Raw genomic sequence first — 7055 nt, forward strand, 5'->3', positions numbered from 1 at the left:
CAGTTCACTAAAAGATAAAACTCTCCAAAATTGTTTGATGGCAGCTGTGCCAGAGCAACAGCCCAAAAGTCATTAGCATTTAACTGTTAGCTACTAAAAAAACATCTGAATCATTCTCAATTTAAAATTGCTAGAAATCATGCAAAAGCTGTAATAAATCTCGCTAAATCAAACTTTCTTCAAAAGCAAGCATCAAAACTACTTAACAACCCTAATGACAATTGAATATTCTGGTCAACTCTTAATTCTTTCAATAACAACTTTAACAAGTCATCATCCATTCCCCCACTAAAATCTTCAGATGGAGGAAAAGGAGTTAAGGCCCTTTGGACTAAGCATCTTTACACATTTTTATTTTCCCAGGATGAGAAGTAGGAATTGAACAGCCTAGTAAATCATTGTTTCCTTCCAAACAGGATGAGCCCATAGAGGGGACAGATTTAGTTTTAGCTGGAGCAGTTGATGATGGGGATTCATGGACACCCATCCTCACACCAGCTGGATTACCATCAAATACCCCGTCTCCAAGTTGTTCGTCAGTACATGATGGTAGTGTCACAGATTCATGGACATCTACACCAGCTCCATCCAAGAAGAGGCCATGTCTACATACTAGAAAAGACCATGAACCAAAAACCGCTTCACGAGCTTTAGAAATATTAGAGGGGACCGTAAGTGAACTGAGTGGAAGGAACAGGGTTGCCCGTGCCATTCAGTTGTTAGCAGAGGAGTATCTGGAACAGATACCACAGCATAGACAGCTGGTGGTGCTGGGCAAGATTGTAAGTATTTTTACTGAGAAAATAAATGGCAATGATGGATAAGTGTTTGAGGAAGAGAGGTTTGGAAGTCGGTGAGGCTAGGGAACTGGCAAGAGATTGAGCAGGCTGGATGAATGTTGTGAGAAGAAGTGCATGAATAGGGATTTTGGCACTCCTTGTGAGCGTGGCAGCATCTGGATTGACACAATCGGATATGTTTGTGTGAAACTGCAGGATGTGATGAATGTTTTTGGATGTATCCGGTAGAGCCAGGATTCCAGGGGCTTGAATGATAAGTGAATGGAGGAGTGGCCTATTGGATTGGGCAAGTTTGTGCTGTCTGGACATAGCTACTCCTCACTTTGCCCTTGGGTGGGAAAGGAGGTCCAGAAGATGATGATAATGCATTACTCAGAACCAAAGATTTTAATAAATAATATAATAGCTGTCGTTTGTTTTAGTTAACCCAGCCATAATTTCATCAGTTCCTTTCAGTTGCTGTTTGTGTTTGGGGAGATTGCCTTTTCCAAGGCCCTCCCCTTTGATGCTAATTCTCCTGAGCCTCAATTTTGAATTTGAGTGGTTATGCTTATTTATTTTTCTTTTCCTTACCTTCCAAAAGTCATAAATAATCCACTTCTTCCTTGTCTATATCTTCTCCAAGCAATAATTCTGCAGTCCAATTTTGTGGGTAAGGTTGAGCAAATAACTGGTATGTTTCAAATCTTCTGGCATAATGGACAATATGAAATGGTTCAAATCCTCATTCTCCTTATCACATCCTACACACTTTGTATCCTCCACTGAAACGTTGTCTGTTGTTTAATTTTAATGTGTTGGACTGGCATCTGAAAATTATTATAGAGGCTGGTGTGTTATCGTAGAAGTGTTCTTGTCTTTCTGTGATTGTCATACCTTTTGCAATGCTTACTTTTTTAATCCAGCTTAATGAACATTTGAGAATCCTGGCATTATTATTTCTCTTTTGGTCTCACTATTTTCTAACTTTGCAAAAAGAGGCCTAGGTTTTCCTTGTGCTAGCTTTCCTACTGTCTTCACTTCTACTTTTCACTTCTTGATGCTATCTTATACTTAACTCTGTTAATCAAATTGCAAGCTTATGTAATTTGTGCAGGCAACCATTTCTTGTCCTTAGTATGTGAATGAGAGCAAGATTAAAGTTTCAACCGCTCAAAATTTTTCAGTAAAGTACTGTGTTGTGGATAAGCCAAGACTCACAGAAAACTAGATGTGCTTTATTGTCAACTACAGTTATGATGCAAATAAATATGAGAGTTTATTGTACTGTATAAAGGTAAACAATTACTGTAAAAGCCCTTTAATATGGCATCCAATAAGTGATTAAAGGACTTTTACTCTACTCATGGCTACACATGTATTAATAAAAAAGAAATGGTCAAATACGAAAAAAATCAATGCAGAAAACAAAAGAAGATACACAAAATTTAGCATTATGTCACAATTACATATAACTAAATAAAACTGCCAAGCAGAAAAAATCAATATATATAGTATAACTAATGGTTAAAAGTATGGTAACTGAACACAAACTGCTGCATGGGGACGCCAAGGTATGGAGAAGTGATCCCTCTCACAGCGACTGCTTTCCCCTACATGTGGAAATGTATTGATTAACACAGACCATTTAATGCATTAAGGTCATCTCATTTTGCCAGGGAACATGACCTTCATTGTTAAAATATGCACAGAACAAGTCCCGCACCCCTACTGCCTCTGCTGTGGGGCGTCGTGGGACTCTCTGTAAGTTACCAAGGCCATTTAACTCATTCTGATGCCACTGCCCGTTAATTATTCTCCTCCCAGGAATATCCTCTCGATCAATTAGGTCTGGTGGTGAATATGCCTGCCGAGACTCTGTTCTTAAGAAATTGTGTAAGGCCGTTGCGGCCAGAACAATTTTATTAGCCCTCTCTGGTTTCGTACGCATTGGCTGACGAAATATTTGGAACCTACTAGCCAATATGCCAAAAGCATTTTCCGACACCCTTCGAGCTCTAGATAGTCTGCAGTTAAAAATGATTTTATGTTGTGCCAAGTCAGTGCCAGAATATGGTTTCATTATATATGTTTTAAGAGGAAAAGCATCATCCCCAACAATGACAAATGGTACACTTACATCTGTATTAGGAAGGGTTGTAGGAGGTGGAATACCAATGTCATTATTTTCCAGCGCCTTCTTTAATGTGCACTTATTCCACACTCCTCCATCACTAGCCCTACCATTAGTTCCAATGTCTACATACAAAAATTTATGGTCAGCATCAACCAATGCCAACAGAACTATACTGTAGTGGCCTTTATAGTCAAAATAATGAGAGCCACTATGGCTGGGCTTTTCCAAAAGGACTCTTTTTTTTTTTTTTTTTTTTTTTTTCCATCCAGCGCACCCACACATATCGGGAAGTTCCACGAAGTGTAAAAGTCAGCAGCCACCTTCCTCCACTCCTGCTGGGTTGTAGGAAGCTTCATGTGTGTAGGCTTAAGAGCTCTGTACAAAGCCTCACATGTCTCTGGTATTATACTGGAGATCTGGTTCTGGCTGACTCGGAACTGATAACTTAAGGATGTCAGAGTCTCTCCTGAAACAGGGAATAAAGTTACAGTTAAAGAAAAGAAAGAAAAAAAAAAGAATTAGACTGATTAAAAAACTTAGGAAAGATGGTAGACCAATTAACAACATTTACCAAATACTGTTTACTGAACCAACAATAACCATCATTTGATACCCTCTTTTTTTTTTTTTTTTTTTAATGATTTAGGAAGTGCACCACTGAAATGAGACTGATAAATTTACTTTGATCACCTAGTTCATGAAAATCTAAATTTTTTTGCTACCTACACATCCATCAGAAATGCACTTTTTAGTACAGTATTCAGTAAATACAGAATGGGGAAAATTTACCGGTATAACTTTAGAAGTAACCAACGTTACCGATTTTCATCATATTATGTCCCTGAACTAGTCTCACTAAGACTTACCATTTAAGCCTAGTTTAATTTTGGGGAGTGAATTTTGTTGGGGTAGTCATATAGTGGATTAGGTTAGGCTACCGCTTATTAGTGGATGAATGCCGCGCCATACTGGCTGATGCAGGCATGTGCACTTGGTCTATGTCATGACCTAGGTTAGGTTAGGTTAGGTTGGGTTAGTTTAATGCAAAATAGTGTTTTTAATTAATTTTGATCTTGATTTTGGGGGATAAACCCACTTTGGGAAATCTTACTCAAGTTTCCAAAAGGAAGATTATTAATTAAAACACACCATTTTCCATTGGAAACCATAAAAATAATAATAAAGGAAAACGTTCGTTACTTTTAAAAATTTACCAATTTACCTTTAATTCTAGGATTGGCACTTGCCAACATGAATATCAAGTTAAACATCTTACCTGTAGCCAAGTGGCAAAGAGTTATTGCCAGTCGCTTCTCCGGCCGTACTGCCTTCCTCATGTTGGTATCACGTTTAATGATGGCTGGTCGAATCATTTCAAGCAGGTTTTGAAACTGCTGCCTATTCACATGCATCCAATTTTGGTGGCTACTGTGATCTTCAAGGCACAGTTCGTTAAGCAGATCCCTGTACTGGCTACCTTCCTCTCTTCTCAGGAGCCATTCTCGACTCCACAGTCGCCTCCTTGTGGTTGTGGCCACTACCTCCTCTTCTTCCTCAAGTGCCATAACTGCAACGGCCATGGCAGCAATTGCCCTCGCCTCTGAAAACTCTTAGAATGCCATTTGATGGGGCTCCTGGATACTTCTCATCCGCGTGTGTACCAGTTTGTAAACAAAATTTGCTTCTCCTTATTCTTTACCAAGTCAGCGACAGCGATCACTTTCCACAGTCGCGAGACGGGGCTCTGGCAACAGTGTGAGAAGCGTGTCCTTTGCCAAGGATACAAGGAACATGTGTGATAGCGTCCAAGTTTTGTTCCACTTAAATCTTCCTCGGTCGTTCCTGATACGAGGTACCATGTGATAGGGCCTTAACCATTGGATGAGACAGTGAGTACATTGCTTCTGTCCGGATTTCAGACTGCCAGCATTAATAGGTTTCGATATGAATGTATGGATATTTACCAGACATTAAGCATATGTATTATATATATTTATACTTAATTACATACTGTATATATATATATATATATATATATATATATAAATCCCTCCACTATCCGATGTAATAGAGCCAAAGGCATGTCAGGAAAGTGGTCCTATTCGGATAGTGGGCCCCAGCCTCCTGGACTTGTACTTATGGACCCTAACTCAGAAAAACACCTAAACAACTCCCTCTGGACATGCATAGCATCTATTTAAGACCCAAATCACACCAATAAGGGACATAAAAGACTGAAATAAATGCAAAAGAACCATAAAATGAGGTTTTAGAGGTGAGTTTATAGAATATTAAACATTCTGGGTACTTACAAGTCCCTGGCTACTGGACTGGTACTTATGGACCCTAACCCAGCCTAATTTTGAAAGCCACCTAAATAACTCCCTACCGGACATGCATAGCACATATTTAAACCAATTTAAGACCCTATTCGCACCAATAATGGACATAGAGCTTGAAATAAATGAAAAGGAACCAAAGAATGAGGAATTAGAAGTGACTGTACCTCATCCAGGGTAATCACAGCACGTTTGTGGCTGCCTTTTGCAAGGTTTTGGCAGTGGTGAAAATGCTGTTGAAGCACGTACAGTTATCCAGTGTTGTGCTGCACTTACAGTAATTCTTTGCACTGTGAGTTACGGTATAACTGTTTAACACTGCATTGTTAATTGCACCATGCCAGTTCCAACCGCCATTTGCACTCCACAGTTAATCCTTTGCATTCTAAATTCTAATTTCTTAACACTGCACAACATTGTAAATTCCTGTGTGGTTTAGTGGCGAGGTATTGCAGTTTATTCACTCTTTATTCACACAAAAAATGAGCACGTGTGGCTCCCATTACAACATGCTACCACTCGCGATCGAAGTTAGGGAGGGTATAGCTACTTGGGTGTTTGTGTGTGAGGGGGAAACAGAGTTGCCAGATCGCAACGGCCACATTACCAAACTCCTCAATTTTCATTATCAAATTTAACTGTTCATTACCAAATTCGTAATGCTAGCATTTATTCTTCACTAATTATATATACAAGTGGAAATACATGTAATCACTCTTTGTATAATTAACAGTATGTTGGTTATTTTCACGCTATGTACGTTATCAGATTAATCAGAGAGAGCAAACAATCAACCATCTCCATCCTGTGTATCCTCATACATGTGAAAAATCTGTTTGGTAATGCATTACTCTGATTCATTACCAAACGAAATTTTCATGACCAAATTGGCCCACATTTGGTAATGAAAAATACCAAATGGCAACCTGACAGGGGAGGGGGTAGGGGGAGGAGGGATGAAGGAAGGGGTGAGAGTCTGTGATGTAACAGCTGTTCTACGCCATGCAGCAATTTCAAATTACGGGTGGGAAAAAATTCGGATTTGGGGGGGATTTTTTTCTTTTTTTGGCCATTTTTGGGTTCCGAAGGTCCAGGCCCACAATGTCCGGTAAGTGGGGATGTCCGGAAAGTGGGCATCCGGATAGTACGGCGATTACTGTATATTTGTGTAGTAGTATTATGTATCAGTTCATTCGTTTACATATACTTACCAATGCCCTCAGCTGAACCTCTCATGTTAGATCACTTGCTAAAACTGCCTCAGAGAAACTTGGACTAATGAACAGAGTCCGTAACTTCTTCACTGAGGAGCACTTATAGCTGTAATTTATAAGAGTCATGTGCACTCTTAAGCTTGAATATTGCTCACCCTTGTGGAATGGATGCGAGAGGTTGCATTAAAACGACTAGACAAAATTCAGAACAAGGCTGTTAGAATTATTAACAACCCTGCCATTACAAATAAACTACCTCCCCTACAAGTAAGAAGGAATGTTGCCTCCCTTGCATTTTACAGATATTTTTATGGCAAATGCTCAGACGAAATTTCGTCCATGGTGCCACCTCCTCATGCCTTCCCTTGTGCTACACGGGCATCTGGTAGCGCTCATGACTGGAATGTCACTCAGCCATATTGCAGAACTTCTGCCTAACAGAATTCTTTCATTTCCTGAACTGCATCTCTTTGGAATTCGCTTCCCCAGAGTTGTTTCCCTCCAAACTTCAACCTACAGCTGTTCAAGTCTAACTGTTACAGATATTTTATGAACAGAGGACACCAGTAATATGGTGTATGGATTA

This window comes from Coenobita brevimanus, chromosome 60 (assembly GCF_032717465.1).
Source record: "Coenobita brevimanus isolate Jiangsu-jjx chromosome 60, ASM3271746v2, whole genome shotgun sequence".
Taxonomy (NCBI): Eukaryota; Metazoa; Arthropoda; class Malacostraca; order Decapoda; family Coenobitidae; genus Coenobita; species Coenobita brevimanus.